An 18,856-nucleotide genomic window follows, 5' to 3' on the forward strand; every position below is an offset into this window, starting at 1 on the left:
CCCGCGCTCACCGGGGGGCGCTGTGCAGCCGGCCAGGGGCTTGCGGAGGTGAGTCTGCTTAGGGGCGGCGGCTCCCAGTCCAGCAGGCCCTCGAAGGGCGAATCCCAGGCTGCGAGGTCGCCGCCCCCGCCCCTCGGCCAGCCCCTCCGCCTGCCGGAGAGAGGGGAGTGGCCCGGAGCGCCCGCCGCAGCGAGCTCTGCGCACCGCCGAGCACTCTGCAGCCGGGCGCGCACGGGAGCCGCGGGCGCGGCGCGTGGAGGCGGTGCGGGCGCGCGCGAGCGAGCAGAGGCCCGGCAGTCGCGGGACGGGGTCCGCCCCGCAGCCTACACCCAGCCACCGCCGCAGGAGCCCCTCATTCCGCAGCCTCGCAGGGGCGCGGAGCACCGCCGGGGACGAGGACGCCAGGGAGGCGCATCGGCGCCCGGCGAGGTAGCGCGAGCGCTTCCCCCCACGCTCCCCAACCCTCCCCGCTTATTCCTGCCGCCACCCTCGAGGGGCGATCAAGCGGGCGCCCCGGGCCTTTGTGCCGGGGGTCCCCGGGGCCCCGCCGCGCCTCGCGGGGAGCGCCTCGGAGCGAGGGGGTGCTGCAGCGAGAACCCGCGCGCGCTGGAGGTTGTGCCGGATGGTTGCGACTCCGCGGTTGCTTCGGGGGGCGGGAGGGGGAGTCGAGAGATTGTAAACTTAGTTGCACGCTCTTTCCCTCTTCTCCCTGGTTACCTGTGGGCTGAGGGCAATCCTGGTCTCGCTCCTGTTCACCCACACCCCCTCTCGCTCTGGCCCACAGCTGTTTCCTGGCGCCCGCGTCTAAGGGAGGGCGCAGGGCAGCCTTCTGCAAGAAGGGAAGCAGAGGGAAAACAATGGGCGTCCTGGGGAGCGGGGTTCAGGTGCGGCGTGACCCGGCGGCGGCGGGGAGAGGGGCCGGGGCTGGCCGGGGCTTCCTGCGCGTGCAGCTGCGCCCGCTCCTTTGTTCCGCCGCGGCCGAGCGGGCTGCCCGGTCCCGCTTCCTGCCCGGGATGGGATTGATTCACGGTCCCGGGGAGGGAAGTGGAGGGGGCGGGGCTGGAATGGAAACCAGATTAGGAACCGGCGTGCTGGAGGGTGCTGGGGCCTGGAAGAGTGATGAGAGGCCCTGGAGAGTTGATTGCAAACACAGCATTTTTTTCTGAGGGCAGAGTGGGTTTCTGGAGCTTATTTGTAATGCTTTGTTCACTTTGGGGTCGAGTGTTTTATTGCTGCAACAAGTTGTGTGTTTCGCGGAACTCAAATCTTGTTAGTTACAATGGAAGACTTTTTTTGGCATGCATTTAGGTGTGTGTGTGTGTGTGTGTGTGTGTGTGTGTTTGTCTAGTAGATAGTGGTTCCTTGGGTAGGAGGCATGTTTTATAGAATTTTGACAAATAATTTCCTCCATTGTAATATAGTATAACAGTTCTCCAGGAATGTTTGGAAAGAAACCACCAAAAAAATTAGATATTGCTAAATAAATGAATGAGATGATGTAACACTGAATTGAAACATCATTTTACCGTCCTTCCCAGAACACACAGCACACACACCAGCCTTTGGGTTTTGAGTTGAGAAGCCAAGAGTTTCTGTGCTTTCACTCCCCATTGCGTGTCATCTGGAATCAGAGAGCGAACACTTAGCATTATGGTGAAATGGGCATTTTTTTAAGGGAGAGGTAGAATTAAATGAAATAGTGTTGGGCACTTGGGTTTTTGTTAAGTGACCCTTTCCTAGATTGGAATCAAGAAACCCAAGGGGACTGGCTGACCTTGGAGGGAGCCTGGGGAATTGAATGGGGTGTTTTGAATGGGATACTCCAAGCGAACTGTTTTGGGAGGTGGCTGACATTTCCAGGCATTCATGGTTTGGGCCTGTGGGACACTGGTGGAAGCCTCCCAAAGTCAGACTGAAGGATAGAATTACTGTGGTGATAACTTAGGAGACCTAGAGGGGTAGTGGTCTGACTGCAGGCAGGGCTGGCATGGCACCCACTGTTGCTTCTATGGTAAGCCTGAGTGTCCACTATTAAACTACCCCATTGGCCATTTATTTTAAAAAACACCCAAGTTTGAAAGCCTCTTAACTTTAAAAGGCAAATTAGGAGCTTACTCCGGGGGAAAAAAATGTTTCCTGCCCACTAAGTGGTAATGGAAAAGAACTGTACAAGCTACTGCTGAGGGTTTGTCTTTTTTGCGGGCCAGATTTTCAGGCCAGGCTGAAAAGCAGTGGACTTGTCCTCAGGAGCCATTGTGATGTGAAATTGAAGTGGGATGTTGTCCAGCTGTCAAGCTGTTTGTCGTTACAACTCACACGGTGCCTGGCAAAGCACTGAGCTTGGGCAGTGAACAGAGGGAGACTTCTTCGTCATGTTGTCTTGCTGTTACGGATGTTTCATTTATGTTGTGAATTGTTTTGTAAAATACAGTTGGACTTCTCCCAAGCACTCATTGGAATACACATTAACAACATGCAAAGCATAAGACTGTGTTTCTGCTCCTAGAGGCACCAGTTGGGGATCTCTCAAATCACTCTTCTGGCCACAGAGTGTCCGGGTGGATGTCCTGCTATGTGATAGCACTGACTACAGGCTGCACCCCCTTCATGGGATAGGATGAATCATCACTTTGTCCAGCCTGGAGTTAGAATAAAGACTGACTAGCCCTGGTCACTGCATAGTTATGCAAAGCAGTGGGCACTTCTGTCATCGTGAGGAAGGTGGAGCGGGCGGTGGTGTGGTGTTTGGCTAGGAAGGTATCACCCCTGTTTTAAGCATTTGTCTTCCTTTTGGGCAAGATTATCCTCTCTTCCCTCTCCCTTCTGTTTTCAGTAGCTGGATATTTGGATTTTCATTAAATAGCCTAACAATAGTTTTAGTTATTTTTATCATGTACAATGGGCTTTTTACATCTCTTACTGCATTAATCCTAACAACTTGATAAAATGGGCAGTATTTTCATTTGACAGTTGAAACGGAGACTTAGGAGGTTAAGTAACTTGCGCCATACACCCTACTTGTGTTTAAGTTACTGGCAGAGGTGAGATTTGAACTCTGGTCTCTATTTCTGACTTCCATACTCTTAAACATTCAATGTATGCTATGATAGTTTTAAATAGGAGTAATAACAATTTGATTTTCTATTTGATTAGCCCTTTTCAGATTTCATATCACTTTCACATATATTATAACTGATTCTTCCAAAAACCACTGTGAGATAGGTTTGGAAGGCCAGATTAGTGACATCACAACTCTTCAAACTATTTTTTAATATAGCATGCCATGCACCAGGGCTGACATAATAAAAATGTTTTATGCTGTGTGATCGCCTGTGTGTATAGGCTTTAGAAAATGAAACTTTAAAGTTAGGCTGCCAGTATTTAAAAATAAGTATTTTTGGAAACATTTAAAAGCAGAGGAGTAGAGCAGATCTTATAAGTATTCAAGCATTTTATATTTATTGAAATCCATTTTAGCCTTTTTATCTTACAGCCTTTATTAGAACATCACATATTGCCTCTTTACTGAGCCCCAATGCCAGAGAGTCTTTTTAGAAGAGAAGTAAGGAGGGAAGGAATGTGATTATAAAGAGGAAGTGGGACATCAGAATTGGAAACATACGCAGCAGCCAGGCCCAGATTTTCCCAGCACATGCTTTTTGTCCTGGCTGTAGCCTTTGTACAAGAAGACATTCTTCCTTAGGGAAGTGTCAAGGGTCTTTGTTTACGGTATCCTCTGAGATCATCAAATTTCTGGGCTCTGTGGGAACACACAGTCCACGGGAATATTCTGTGCTCCTCCTTCCTCCACAAGGGCAGTGAATGAGTTTAGCTGTCCCTGTGCAAACGGGATGGGTATAGTATCGTCCTTGGGGTGGAATAGAGGGTGGTGCTGGGCAGGAGGCATCTGACCTTGACCCCATAGTGACCACTACATACAGGTGTAGAATGGATTTTTTAACTCTTGGCATCATCAATTGGTGTGGATTTCTCAGAATGTTCCTGGGCAAATGGAAGAGTCAATATGGGCCTTTTTGTTTCTTACTAAGACTTTGAAGACTGAAAACTCTGTATGTACTTGTTTAACTATTTCACACTAGGACTTTATTTGAGGTCTTCAAGGATGTGGGGCACGTGCAGTAACTTGTTTCCCTATGACATGAAATTCCTGTCCAGGGATATTTAGAGGGGAGCAGACACATGGCTTGCTGATTTCTAACAGGGAGCACCTTCAATTTAACCAGCTGTGAAGGATGAAGGGTGCTCAACAGCATCGTGCTCTTCAAACCTTCCCTAAGTTTGTTTTCAGTTATTGGTACCAACTCACCACCCATTTCGTTAAGTACACTGTCGGTGCACACTGTCCACCCAAAAACAATGCAGCAGGTCCATGGTAACTCTGAGGATGCAGCATGGCAGACAGGTGGAGGCCAGAGAGAGCAGTTGTTGATAAAATATAGAAAATGACTGTACCGTGATGGTGACCCAGGCCACGGTGAAAGCCGAAAACAAACAAAAGCAAGAGAGTTGAGGAAAATGAACTCAGGGTTGGTACCTTCCTTGCTTTTGGCTTCGTTTCCTCCAATCTCTGATGATGTGAAAGGGGCCTGTCTCTGACATCTGCCTTTGAAGGTGGGGCTGCCTGGGATGCGGAAGCGCCATCCTGGTGATTTCACTGTGCATGATTCTTTTGGACCCTGAGGATGTGTGAAGTACCGCTCCTTGGGGCAAGATACTGCATAACATGGTTATCCCCAGCACGTGGCAAATCCTTGCTCTCCTCCTGCTTTCTTCTCTTCACACCTAGGCATGGGCATCCTGTCCTCATTCTCTGCTCAGCGTGGCTGTCATACAGCGCCATTAACATGTTCATGGACTTGAGGCATAGTTGTCTTGTAGACAAGAGATGCCAAGTGTGCCAAGAAGCACTTATCTTTTCTTTATACATATGTTCACGCACTGTTGGCACAGTGCTGGTGCTTGCTTGAGGCAGGCCTCACCCTGGGTGCTTCCTGTAACCTGTTTCACTTGTTCTTGTCACCAGCCTGAAGTGGGTGATATCTGTAGATAAGGGAAATAAATAATTTGCCCATGGCTAGTAGAGGTCAAGTCTCAAGACTCTACCTTCCAGAATACACTGTGCCTCGTGGCACAGTATTCTTTGAGGCTTTGGGCTCCTTTTGAGAAGTTGGCTCCCTCCCATGTGGCTTGTTTCCTTTGTCACCTAGGGTTGGGGATCTTGTGAGTCCTCTTGGCTAGCCCAGACCTAGGAAGGTCAATTGAAATCCTCACTTTCTCCTACTGCTCATGCTTGAATCCCCCCTCTTTTATTCCCCTTCTCCAAATCAGGGTGACTTAGTGGAACAAGATTCAGCCTGCTAGTAAGAGACCAAGGGGCCAGCCCCTGCCTGGTGATCTTACCCTCTCCTGCTCATGTCTTCCTCTGCAGGGATCAGAAGCCCAAAGTGGTGTGTTCAGGGGATTACTTTCATTTCTGGTCTCTGGTCTGCCCAAGTACAGACTCTCCTGAATGAAATGGCTCCAGGGGCATTACAGAACTGGGGCTTGGGGAGGAAAACTTTGGATAAGGTAGGGAAGAAAAGAGTTGGTATGGAATTTATACTCTTCCAAGATAAGCAGTTTTTGAAATTGAAATCTGGAGAAAAGTGAAAATTGACATTCTTTCTTTGCTTATCACATAACAATGCTGAGCTTCTAAAAATACCAGGTTTCCTTGATAGCTCTGGGAAGCCTTGAGGAGATCACGTTTCTTCTCTGCCTTTCGGGGACTTTCTGACCAGTCCTTGGTCACACGAGGCTATAAAACTGTACACGTGGCTTCGTTTTGCTGTGTTAAAATGAAAACACAGTTAAAAATTACTAGTTCTTAAATTGGTAAAAACAAAGCCTAAAAAAGAATTCAACATCTTTAAAGAGATTTAGAAAACTGAATTGAAAGGACAGTGGAACAGATTACTAATTATTGGCTATGTTCCTGTATGTGCACATCATTTGCCTACTGATTTTCATTGGTTTCATGAAAGCATTTTTCATCTACTCCAACCAACAATAATAATTAAAAGACCAAAAGACCTTGATTGAAAAAATCCCTGCTGGCCATACTTACATTATCCAGCGTTCACCTTGCCTCTCGTCCCTCAGTGCTGCTTCTGTTCAAATTCTCTGTTGTTAGACTCTGAAGTGTTAATGTGCTATCCAAATTGCAGATAGGCTGATTATTTTTTCCCTTGAAAGTGCTTGAAAAAGGTTATCACCATTATATTCACTGTAGAGTTGCAGCCCACGTGCTGTTAGAAAAAGCTTACTTTTTAAAAACGTTGGACTTAGGCCAGTTTGCATGAGTAGCTCTTTGCAGTCCTCGTGTATTCTGTTCACAATGTAATAAGCTGAACATAGTTTTGATATGTTGATATGTTGAACCATCTAGGAAAGTAGTTCTCACGTGCCTAAAGTCTGCAGAGCATTTAGTCGTATTTATAACTGCCTGGGGTGGCTCTGAAACATTTGTAATTACATAATCTTTTAGAAACCTTTCCATATATTTAAATCCATATATTCAAATTCTTGAATTGTTTATTTTTATCCTATATTCCACAACTTTTTGAAGGGTAGATTTTGATTATAATGATAATTTTGTTTTCAAAAGCCTTGTTTTTGGAATGGTACAGTGTTAAAGTTGACAGGACTTGAACTCCCCCACTGCAAAAACCTCTGTACATGCTCATAAAGTTACTGAGAACAGATCTGGGAACTTGACCCCAAGTCTTAACTTCTAGGTTAATTTTCTTTGTAGGAGAGTGGTTTGCTGCACTCCCTCACCAAGCCCTTCTAAACGCGAGGGTTAGTTGATCCTCTCTTGACTGCTGTACCGATCCCATTCGGTCTGGACTTTAGAGGAATAACCTGCTCTAATTTTTGTGACCTTTTCATTCACCAGTCAGTTGATATGTTTGGTTTATTGGTATCTCTCTTCTTTGCCTTTTATTTTCAAGTCCTTATGTTCTGCTCTGGTTCAGACTTTTATTGTTGTTACTATTTTTGATTTGTAAATGTTTTCTATGATTTTGCTTATTTGGAGCTCCCTATAAAATTTATTATTATTATTTTTTAAAGATTTATTTATGCATACAAGGACTGGGGTACAGGCCAGAGGTGTGGGGGGCGGTGAGAGGATTCACCAGAGACAGAGTGGGGAGCAAAACAGGCAGATCTACTGAAATACACTGCTGAGGGGAGCAATGAGTGAGCCAGGAGAGGTCTGCTGTGCCAAGTGGGTTGCTCCCTGGCTGGGGATCAAACTCGAGCTTCAGAGGCTGCAGATTGCTTCATAGGTTGTGTCCTAACCCTTTGCGCCACCAGGGAGGCCCTACTATTATTTTTTAAACAAGATTATTTGTTAATTTTTTTTTATTGAGGCAATAATTGGTTTATAACACTGTACATGATTTAGGGGGAGTAGAAGGTTTCACACTCCTCAGATTAGTTCAGACCTTTAAAAAGTGGGCTACTAGAAGGTAGCATTTCCCAAAGTGGGTTAGTAAACCCATAAAAGATTAGTGGATTAGAAAAATAAGCATCCCATAAGGTGTTGATGTTAGTGTAAAAAAAGGGTCTCTTGGCCAACCAAGTGTGGACTAAAACATCATTTTAAATGTTTCTTTGCAGGACTTCCCATGTGCTTTGATTTGTGACTGTGCTCTTGAATCTCCACAGGGCAGATGAAGTTATGCACATGTCCCAACTTCTGTGAATCCCAGACGACTTTTGGGGGGATCCTTATGTAGACAACACTGCTGTAGTCACATCCTTGTGCCATTTGAGATCCATCACTATCTGAATTTCTAGGGGACCATGTTCTATGTGAGCCTTGATTACTTCCTTGTTCTCTCCTGGATTTTTCTTTCCTTCATCAGCAAAGCCCCTCTTTCCTATCAGTCATGCTGACCCATCTTTCACAACCCAGCTTTTCTGAATTTATAAGTGTCACAACTTAAAAAAGAGAGAAAATGTTTGAAACATTCAGAATATTGAAAGTAACATTGCACACTCATGATAGTTATTAGAATTCACGCAAAATCCTGTTTTCCATATTTGTGCCAGTTGATGCATCACACACACACAACATCGGTCTCTCTCCCTCCACCCAGGTAGATTAGCACATATGTTCTCTAGACATAAGGTTTTTGTTTTTGTTTTTCATTTGCGTTATTGGAATTACATTGCATTTATACAGAAATTCTGGGAGATTTGACATCTTTATGGTTTCCCATCTATTAATACAACCCAACATACCTCTTGATTTATTTTGTTTTTTATATCCTTCGGTGACATTTTATAATTTTATGTGTAAAATGTTATATCTTTGTTAGCTTTGTGCCAAGGTGCTTGCTGGTTGGTTTTTGTGGTCATTGTGAATGGAATTGATGAATACATTTCTGTTGGGTGCTGCTGGTGGACAAGAATGGAGCTGATTTTAAGTTTCTTATTGCTGGTTCCTGATTGATCAAGTTCACATTTCAACTTATGTTTGTTGTTGGAGTCTGAAGTTGAGTGGTTTTTCTGGTAGAACACAACATAACCCAGAATGGAAATTTGAGCATTTGTTTTACTTTTACAAGTCTGTGTAATGCTGTTAGAAGTAAGCTCAGGCGACCATTTGTTCTTTCATTGATTCATTTATTCATTCATCAAATGTTTGGGTGTCCCATACTGTGCAAGGCATGATACTAGTCTCAGTGTCTTTCATGGTGACAGAGCAGCTTGGATTCTGCTCTTATGGAATATAAGGGGTGAGAGAAATTGTAGAAGTGAACACAGATGTTTATGACATTTATGAACTGTGATAAATGCAATGAAGAAGAACAGGAAGCTGCGAGAATAACAAAGGTAGGCAGTGAAGACTTTAGAGGTACAGAGAAGGCCTGTCTGAAGAAACAAACTGCCTAAAGGTTGAACTGGTAGGAGAGGAAGAGAAAGGTGAAGAGAGAGCTTTCTGGACAGTGGGAAAATGGGCTTAGAAGCTCTGAGGTGGGGCTCTACTGTTAATGTAGATTGATGGAAATTTTAGTAATCAGTGACTTGAAACAAGTTATTACTTCTTAGTAAATCATTATATGGAGGCATTTAAGTAGTGTTTAAATGATGATGGCTTGAAGATATGTATTTGGTGTAAGCGTGTGCCCCTCCCCCTCAAATGAAACTAAATTGCCGGAACTAAGAGAGAGCTGCCTCTGGGCTGTGCCTGGAATGGCCAGTGCCCACACTGCTGTGGCTCTACCATTTGTGTACGGCCATTGCTCTGCATCTGCTTCGAAGTCGGGAGATGCCCTCTCTGAACTTCCTGGGAGGGGTCTTTTAGCAGCGCCAACCTAGGCTCTTCAAGCTATGTCTCAGGTCTGTCCAATCTCCCTCAGGTACCTTTTCCAAACACACACTGAAGCCTCGAGTGTGGATGGGTGGGGTGGGTCCAGTCTCAGTTACATACACCTTAGTTCCCCTAGAATCTCTACTATCTGGTCATCCAGGCTTTGCACCAGGGCCTTGGGTCTGAGCCTGTTCTGTCTCATATGGCAGAGTGGGAGGCAGAGTGGTGAGTGGTTATGGGGCTGCACTCTGGAGAAGATAGTGGTTTTGGAACTTGACTTCTGTTTGGTAGCCCCAGTGCTTGGGCTCGGAGCTTAATCTATCTCTATCCTGGTCTTCATCTGCACAATGTGGGCAGTAGTAGAAACTTCTTCAGGTTGTTGTAAGGATTAAATTTAACACATGTGTCCCTAGAATAAAAAGTGGCAGAGCATATACACAACATAAGTGGCAGTCTTTTCTGAGAATGCATGCCTGGGGTTCCTTCCATCTCCCCTATTTCCCTCCCCCCTGCCACCAGATACTCAGATCTGTTTGAATCCATGCTGTGTGTATAATGTATGATTTGATATGGGACTCCAATTACTTCTCTGAAAAGTATGTAAGAAGAAAGATGGCAAAGAAACAAACCAAATGTTAATAGTGATTGTGTTCGTGTAGGAGATTGGGGTGCTTTTACTTTTGTTTCTCTTATTTCCACCTCTCTGTAATCTGGTTCTATTCCTGCTGTACTAAAATGTCACATGAAAAAAGATCAAGATACAGTTGCCCAAATGGTTGGCTGCAGTGGGCAGAAGAGGCTGGGGAGCCTGGGGTCTGCCTGCTCCACTGCATCCCCAGTGGAGTGCTTTTGCATGGATGCTTTTAGTTGCAGAAATGTATTGGTATTTAACAGGCTTTAGCAGAAGTATCCTAAAATGTTAGAAAGTGGAGATGTTCTTTGTGAAATCCTTCCTCTGTCATTATTTTCCCTTTTTGTTCCTTCCTGCACTCCGAGTGGGCCTCTGACCATCTGTCACTGATTTTCTTGGTCTCTTCCTGCTCCCTCTTCCAGCAGATTCGCTCCTTTTAGTGTCCTATCTTTCTCCTCTACTTGCTGTCACACAGCAGTAAAGTATACATTTCTACAATACAAAGAGGAAATTTTATTTTATTTTTAATTATAAAAATAAACTTAACTTTTCTTCCTAAATTTATTTGTATGTATTTATTTATTTATTTAAAAAGATCTATCTATTTATTTATTTATTTATTTATACAAGCACTGGGTACAGTCAGAAGCGCGGGAGGGTGAGAGAATTCACCAGAGCCAGAGCGGAGAGTAGAGCAGGCAGACTGACAAAGCACACTGCTGAGGGGAGCAGTGGGTGGCAGGAGAGGTCTGCGCGCCATGCGGGACCCTCACGCGGTGGCCGGGGAGCAGCCGGGGATCAAACCGGTGCCGCAGAGGCAGTGGGCAGCTTCGCAACCCAGCACTCAACCACTGTGCCACCAGGGAGGCCCTGTATTTATTTATTTTTTAAGGTTTATTTATTCATATAAGAACCAGGGTACAGGCCAGATGTGTGGGAGGGTGAGAGGAATCACCAGAGACAGAGTGGGGAACAGAACAGGCAGATGGACAAAGACACTGCTGAAGGGAGCAGCCGGTGAGACAGGAGAGGTCTGCTGCACCATGTGGGTATCTCCTGGGCTGGCCAGGATTGAACCCGTACTGCAGAGCCTGTGGACAGCTTCACAGCACTGCATTCAACTGCCTGCGCCACCAGGGAGGCCCCCAAAAATCCAAATTTAAATTGACTTTTATTTACTCCTATTAGAATTAATTAACTACTACTTCGCTAACTAAATTGTGCAAGTCTGTGATGCCTAAAAGCACCAAGAATCTTGGGGGACTGAGAAGCTGAATGGAAGGGAAAAATTGAGGGAATAATAAAGTTAATTTTTTCCCTCATTCCCTATTTTGTCAGGTTATTTGTATTGCTACCATTTTGGTACACATCAGATTTTTTAAGCTTTTCCAACTGGAAGAACAGAATTCAGGAAAATGACTGAAATACACATTTACCAAGGAAATCTTGCCAAATCTGACACATTTCCTCAAAAAGCCTATTGAGTTTAATTACTTTTTTAAAAGCTCAGTGGCATTCCAGCTTTCCAGTCATGCCCCTCCCCTTGTATAGTGGTGAGTAGAGAGATGGATTTTCCTGCTGAGTTTGATTTTTCCACTGGAATTTATTTTTAAGTAGTGGCATTCTGTAAGTATCTCAAAATAACACTGACACAGATTTCAAAGCAGGTATGACAGCAATGTTGCCTGGCATCTGAGGAAGAGCTGTGGTCTTGAGAAATATTGCTGAATTCTTCAGATTTCACAATCAAATGTAACATCTAGCTGCGGGCATTGAAATGAGGGGGTGCCTTTTATACTTTATCCTACAATTTTTTTTTAAGATTTACTTATTTTTATACAAGAACTGGGGTACAGGCCAGAGGTGCGGGAGGGTGAGAGGTTTCACCAGAGATAGAGTGGGGAGCAGAGCAGGCAGATGGACTGAAAACACTGCTGAGGGAGCAGTGGGCGAGATAGGAGAGGTCTGCCATGCCATGTAGGTATCTCCACGGCCAGCCAGGATTGAACCTGTACTGCAGAGGCTGTAGACAGCTTCACAGCGCTGCGCTCAACCACCTGCGCCACAGGGGAGGCCCTATCCTACAATTTATAATGTTTTTTGTCTCTAACCACAGAAACATAATTTGAAATGTAACCTAAATATTTATGAGAGTGCTTTCTCTACTGTAAGGCAGTCTAGTATAATTACAGTAAAATCTGTATTTCTAGGTGGGGAATAACTAAGACTTAGTATTTACTTTTCAGAAAGATTCATCCTAGGAATTGCTTAAGTTAGAAGCACTATGTGCATCACTTTGGATGAGGCAGCAGCTGCAGAGGTGCTATGCCCTGTGCTGCCTTTGGGTTCTGTGACAGACCCACCTGGGTGTTGCATGAGCTGGAACCAGGGTGGGGTCAGTGCCAGTTTCATTCCTGGAGACATTTGCTGGGCTTGCCTGAGGCCGCCCAGTATTGAAGAAATAATAGTAAAACTGTTAGCCCAGCTTTAGTACTTGCCATTTGTTGCCAAATTAAAAAGAAAACAAAAATGTAGGAGTAACATGTTAAAGGGAGCTTGTACAGTCCTATCCTTAGAGGTGAATTGTTGCACATTGCGCAGACTTTAGGCTGAAAAACTTAACAGCTTCTCTCCTGGGATGGAGCAAATGCTTCTTCCTTACCTGGCGGTCAGTGAGCCTGTCAGACATTTAATATAGAGGTGGCCTCACCGCTGTGATCTAGCGTCAGGTTTGTTCTTGCTCTCATGGCGATAGCTTGTGTGCAGCCATCTTTTCTCACTAGAACAGTTAATAACCGAAGCAGATGTTGGGGGCCCAGCGCTGCAGTTGTGCAGCTGTTTATATCCAGTTGGACTTCTTGAAAGAATTAACCAGTTTTTAGTATCTCCTCCTGAGGGATACAAGCATAATAGGACTTAAGGGAAATTTTATATTACAGGCACTTGCTTTGGATGTTACAACAGATGAAGCATGGAGGTAGAATGGCAACTGAAGGGAATTCTCTAGTAAACTTCCCATTTATCCTGAAACCAAGCAAGTCAGAAAGTACAAGGTTAGGGCCTCCCTGGTGGCGTGGGCGGTTGAGTGCAGCGCTGTGAAGCTGTCTGCAGCCTCTGCAATGTGGGTTTGATCCCGCTGGCCTTGGAGATACCCACATGGCGTGGCAGACCTCTCCTGTCTTGCCCGCTGCTCCCCTGAGCAGTGTATTTCAGTCAGTCTGCCTGTTCTGTTCCCGCTTTGTCTCTGGTGAATCCTCTCACCCTCCCGCACATCTGGCCAAAACCCGGTGCTTGTATAAATAAATAAATCTTAAAAAAAAAAACAAACACAGAAAGTACAAGGTTACTAGAACTCTCACTTACCTATTTTATACTTGTGAATCATCTTAAGAACGTTATAGAAAGTTTGGAATTGGAACTAAAAAAGATATTTCTTGAGCTAGCAACTCCAAAGTACCAACTATGGTCAGTTCTAAATATTCCTTTGCAAGCTTTTTATGTATATGTTTTAAATTGATTGTACTCATAGAGTATATGTATTTTTTTTATATTGGTGCATGGTTTTTGAAATAAACTTTATAGTTGTATATTATTTCATTTCAGTACCATAATTTTTCAAAAATGCCTTTATTAGTGGGTCTCTGGGTTGCTTTGCCACTTTGCTATTGTAAATGGTACTGTGATGGATATTTTTATACATACAGTAATCTTTTACATATTTTTGATGATTTTCTGACAATAGATTTGGGAATGAGATGATTGAACCAGAGATTGTTGTGAACATTTTGATGTACCCCTCTTTAATCAGTGGGGTGAATATAGTGCCTAGATGGTGGGGTGCAGGGAAAGTGTGGGGTGTGGGGTGACTGAAATTTCTGGCCTGGGTCATGTGGGGATGGCTGGCCCAGACAGGCCCAAGGGAACCAGGCTCAGTTGTGGATGTGGGTCCTCCAGGCCTCCAGTGAGGTTCAGCAGGCCATTGAAATGCAGGCCCTGGAGCTGAGGACAAGCCAGAACCTGAGGTCCAGATGAAGAGTCATTGGCATCTAAGTGTGGTGGTGGAAGCTGTAAATGTTGTTAGGATTACTTAGAGGGTGGAGTGAGAAGAGAGGAAGGTAGGTGAGCTATGGGGGGTGTTACTTTGTAACAAGTAAAGGGAGGAAGAAGCCACTAAGGAAAATACAGAATGTTGGGTAGGGGCAAGTGGAGAGGAAGAAATGGCCTTGTAGAAACCAGGACAGAAGAGGCAACAAACTGTTGACATAATAATATTTGAGGCTCTGTTGGTGGCATGTACTGAGTGATGGATGTGTAGGAAAGGTGGGAGCTGTCAACGTTAGTCCCTGTCAGAAACCTCGACTGGAGGAAGAGACACAAATTGATAGCTGCTAGAAGGGTTTGTGGGATTGTGGAATAGTTGACTCCAGTTAACATTATACAACATCACAGACTCCATAGCTTAAACAAAAATATATTTCCTCATAGTTCTGGAGGCTAGACGTCCAAGGTTGAAGAGTCAGCAGGTTTGGTTTCTTCCGCGGCCTCTCTTCTTGACTTGCAGACCGCCATCATGCCATGTTTTCATAACATCATCCCAAGACTGTTTCCCATGTGCTAGTCTCCTGAGAAGGACACCAGCCAGACTGGATTAAGGCCCACCCTAATGTTCTCACTTGTAACGCTCCTCTTCAAAGACCTTATCTCCAAATAGAGGTACTGAGGGTTAAGGATTTTAACGTCAATTTTGGGGGGTACAATCTAGCCCATGAAAGGGGAGTCTAAGCTCAGTGATCTATTGGTTTCCTTCCTTGCCCTGCTCTTCCTTCTCTCCACACAGCTGTCTTGGTCTCACTGTCCTATGCTCTTCTGGTCTCAGCCGCCTCTTCGCCTGGTCCTGTAGTGTCCAGGTTCCTTGGCTCCAGGCTCCTCCTGGAGTCAAGTTCATCAGTCTGTCTTCAGCTCCTCAGTTGTAACACAGTCTCCTGCAGCAAACTGTTCACTCCCCCAGGCTTAAAATTTGTGTCAGGTTAACTGTAGCATGTTTGATTTGATGATAAAGACTAAGGCATGTTATAATTCTTTTAGTGTGGCCATCATCTCACGTACACACACACAAAAAGCAAGTAACAGTGGAAATGTCAATTTAGGTCAAAATTCAATAAAATTTTATGTTTGAGTTCACTTTGTATTTTATAAATTATTGTTCTTCCCTTCACCCCCTCCCCCCAGAGTTTGGTTTTGGATTCTTTTCAAGAGTTTACTTGAGCAACTGTCTCAATAGAGTCTGCAAGTGGAATTTTTTTGGTGACTATGATAGTGCTGCCCATATTTCTCCTGATCTATTTTTGGGGGGGCTGGGGGGCAGGGGGCAGGGAGCAGGACAATTAAAGCTACATCAAGGTTAAGATTATTCTGTTAAGGGAGACTTAACATTTGAAGGGGATCCAGGTTGACTTGTGAATATCTTTTATTTAAACCACAGTTGATTGTTTGAGGTTTCTAGTGCCTATGTGTTAGGCATAGTACCTCACAATACTCTGTTGAAATATGTCAATATGAATTCTACATAAAAAATCAGATTTTATGAAGGAAGCTGAAGGTCTGACTCCTGCAAGTATATAAACTGTGCTTAGGCTTACTATTTGTCCAGATTTTGCTGGGCAGCTTTGAGAGGAACATTTTTATCTCTGTTGTCAGTTTTAAGGAATTATATAATGTTAAAATATGGAACTCAAATTTAGCTTTTAATAGTAACTTATGTGTTTATTCTATCTTTAAGAGCGAGGTTATAGAATGACATGTGACCTTGACTCTTGACTCTGTCTGGTTGTGGGTTTGAAGTGTTATTTTTTGTGCTTTCTTAAATAACTTAAGCACTTCTGATTATACATTTGGAACAGAGTAAATATGGTAGTTGCATATAGTTTTGATAAATCACCAGATTTTTAATCTGGTAATACAATAGTACTGTACATTTCTTTAGCTTGAAGGCTTTAGAAAACAACACACATTCTTCCTGGCCTGCAGACTTGCTGGGTTAGTCAACTTCTCTTTTCTTCTGTAAAATGTACCAGTTGATCCCCCCACACGAAAGGCTTCAAGTTAGAGAGCCACCTGGCAGTGCGCTGAGTCTCTGCTCCCGTCAGTGGGAACGTCTGCTTCTCCAGACTGAACTGTTCAGTTCCAAACCTGTTTATGCCAATTGTGCTTATCGCTATTGTTTAATAGAATGATTTTGAATAGATGTGCAGAAAGAATTGGTGTTTCTATAAAATTCAGTTGAATGTTTTAGAAACCACCTAGTAAGAGCAAGTTTCTGAAAATAATAGCCTATTCAGGAGTAGCGCTGACAAAGTAGAAAGGATTTGAAGAACATAAAGTAAAGGTATTCGCATAATATTGCCAGCCATTCAGGATGGGTAAGGCGGTGAGTATGTGAAACCTGAGGCTCTTAGCAGTTCAGTAGTCCACACTCATACTGCGTGTCCATTGTAGGTCAGGTGGGATCTTCTGCTCCGTATTGACCTCTCACTCTGGACACAGTTTGATGAGCAGCCACTTTTGGAGCTTTGCTGATCCCTGTGGCAGAGGGAAGGGCTGCTGCGAAGCCTGCATGGCTGGGTGCCAGATTCAGCAGGGCGGGGCTGTATCCTCTTTCCTGGTCATAACCTCACCATTTTTTTTTAAAGATTTATTTATTTATTCATACAAGAACTGGGGTATAAGCCACAGGTTTGGGGGGTGAGAAGATTCACCAGAGAGAATGGGAAGCAGAACAGGCAGATATACTGAAACACACTGCTGAGGGGAGCAGCGGGTGAAGCAGGAGACGTCTGCTGCGCCATGTGGGTAGCTCCCTGGCCAGCTGGGATTGAAGTCATGCTGCAGTGGCTGTCAATAGCTTGATAGTGTTGTCTTTAACCCCTGTGCCACCAGAGAACTCCCTTAGCCTCACCATTCTTTATGTGTCTTTTTTGTGACTTCCAACTTTAACTTTTTCTTTTTAACTAGTCAGACTCTCAATCTTTCTGTATTTGGATGAGAGCCTGTAGTTTAAGCCTCCTTCCTCTCTTGTATCCTCCATCAATTTCATTTACCATCTTTTATAATAGATGTGTCTGTTATTTCTTTTGCCCATCTCTTGTTTGATCTCCATTTGTTCTTCCTTAGTCCTTATTCCTGAACTAGATTTATGCTTCAACTGGATTTCCTGCTGATAATTTGTATGGTAACTTTAGGCAGTTAGAAAAAGGTGCCTTTGGGCAATCACAACCACCGGAGCTCAACTTGATGTTAGTCTCCACTTCTCGACTGGCTTTCTTTTATGCGTTGTGCAAATTGAGCTTTCTGTCATTCTCCCTAGTCTTCTGGATAGGTTCTTTATTTCTTTGTCTAAAATTCTTTTTTACTTAACCACATCCTACTCATCCTTTGAAAGTCTAGGACAAAATTCACCTCTTCAGCCCTCCTTCTGCAACCCTCCTACTCACCATCATAGCTTTACCTGTGCACATTAGCAGTGGCCTCTGTTCCTCTTTTTGAAGTGAATCATTTGCCCTGGTTGAGCACGTGTCTTATTGTCACGCTGTGCTTAGGTATTGTATTTCCCCCACTGGAGAGCTAATGCCTTCAAGGATGCAGCCGTGTTTCCAGTTCTCTGTTCTCCTAGAACCAGGTCAGAGGAGTAGGCAGTGAATAGAAGAGCATCCACCAGGAATGTGTGTTTATCATGAAACATGGCTTTGCATGGAAGCTGAGGCCACCCCTTCCTAGCCACAGGACATTGACCTATTTCCCCTTCTTATCTGTGTGCGAAATATTTGTTGTACTTAGTGTGTTTTCCCTGTCACAACAAATGTTTGTCTCCCTCTCATGAACTGAATGTTAAAGTGTTAGTGAAGTCAATGGAAGAAACAATGGGGGAGAACTTGGTAAGTAATTCTAATTTCTAAACTCTAAGGGACCTTTTTTCTTGTACTTTAAGAAGAATTCTCTATAGTTATTTTTTAAATCAATTTTTCTGCCTACCTGCCTATCTGCCTACCTACTTACCTATTGATATGATTAGGGGTGAATTATAAATTTTAAGCTTTTATGTCTGATGATTTGCACAATAAACTTTGTCAAAGGAAACCATGGTCAAACAGACTGTTATTTTTTATAAACTTTTCAGGTTAAGTGTGGGTTTTATATTCAAGGGGATAAAAGTATGTGTGTCTGTGTTGGGGGGCATATGTACATCTGTATCCTTACAACTGTATGAAATAATTGCTATCTTCTATAGAACTTTTGGAACTTAGCAGAACTTTGATTCCTTTTAATTAATATTTATACATATTTAAATTTAGCAAACAAATTTTAGTAAGCATTTACATTTGTGACTGAAGGGCTAATTAGTTATGGCATGCCTCGTAGGTTGATTTGCTGCATTGTATACATTTTGGTTCTTCATAAATACTTTAGAATATATTTGGAGATATGTTAGAATTTTGGTGTATCCAATTTTAAATTCTGTAATGCTTCTGACATTAGAAAAACTTGAAAAAGTTGATCCAGAAAATACTTCCAAATTCTAATGATTGTTGATTTTAATCAACTTGAGGTGAAGTAACCCACTGCGATTAACTATTTTCTTTAAAAATTCTTTTTGAATGACAAAGTAGTTTCGCCATCTCAGTTTACATTATTAGTGTCTTTTTTGGACCATCTTGGCTATTTTTGTTTGATCAATGCTCAACTAATAAACATTTATGAAATCCCAATGCAAATGTATAAACATCTCTCCCTTTGATTACATAGTTTATAGACTTTATTTTAGTGGGTAAATGCTTGAGGAAGCT

The 18,856-nt window shown here is 43.7% G+C and overlaps 1 protein-coding gene across 6 annotated transcripts in view; it reads left to right on the forward strand.

Annotated features, from left to right (window-relative positions):
* The window catches only part of MYO1B (myosin IB), a 196,825-nt gene that overhangs the window by 39,084 nt on the left and 138,885 nt on the right, over positions 1–18,856 (forward strand). For 4 of the 6 annotated variants that reach the window (XM_037523727.2, XM_037523729.2, XM_037523730.2 and 1 more), the window contains exon 1: positions 302–429. The exons of the other annotated variants lie outside the window; for them this stretch is intronic. The gene's annotated coding sequence lies outside the window, so the exon portion shown is untranslated. Of the gene's footprint in view, positions 1–301; positions 430–18,856 lie in introns of those variants that run through there. 6 annotated transcript variants of the gene reach the window in all.

The sequence above is a fragment of the Talpa occidentalis genome, unplaced genomic scaffold, assembly GCF_014898055.3.
Source record: "Talpa occidentalis isolate TD23 unplaced genomic scaffold, MPIMG_talOcc4v2.1 talOcc4.3, whole genome shotgun sequence".
Taxonomy (NCBI): Eukaryota; Metazoa; Chordata; class Mammalia; order Eulipotyphla; family Talpidae; genus Talpa; species Talpa occidentalis.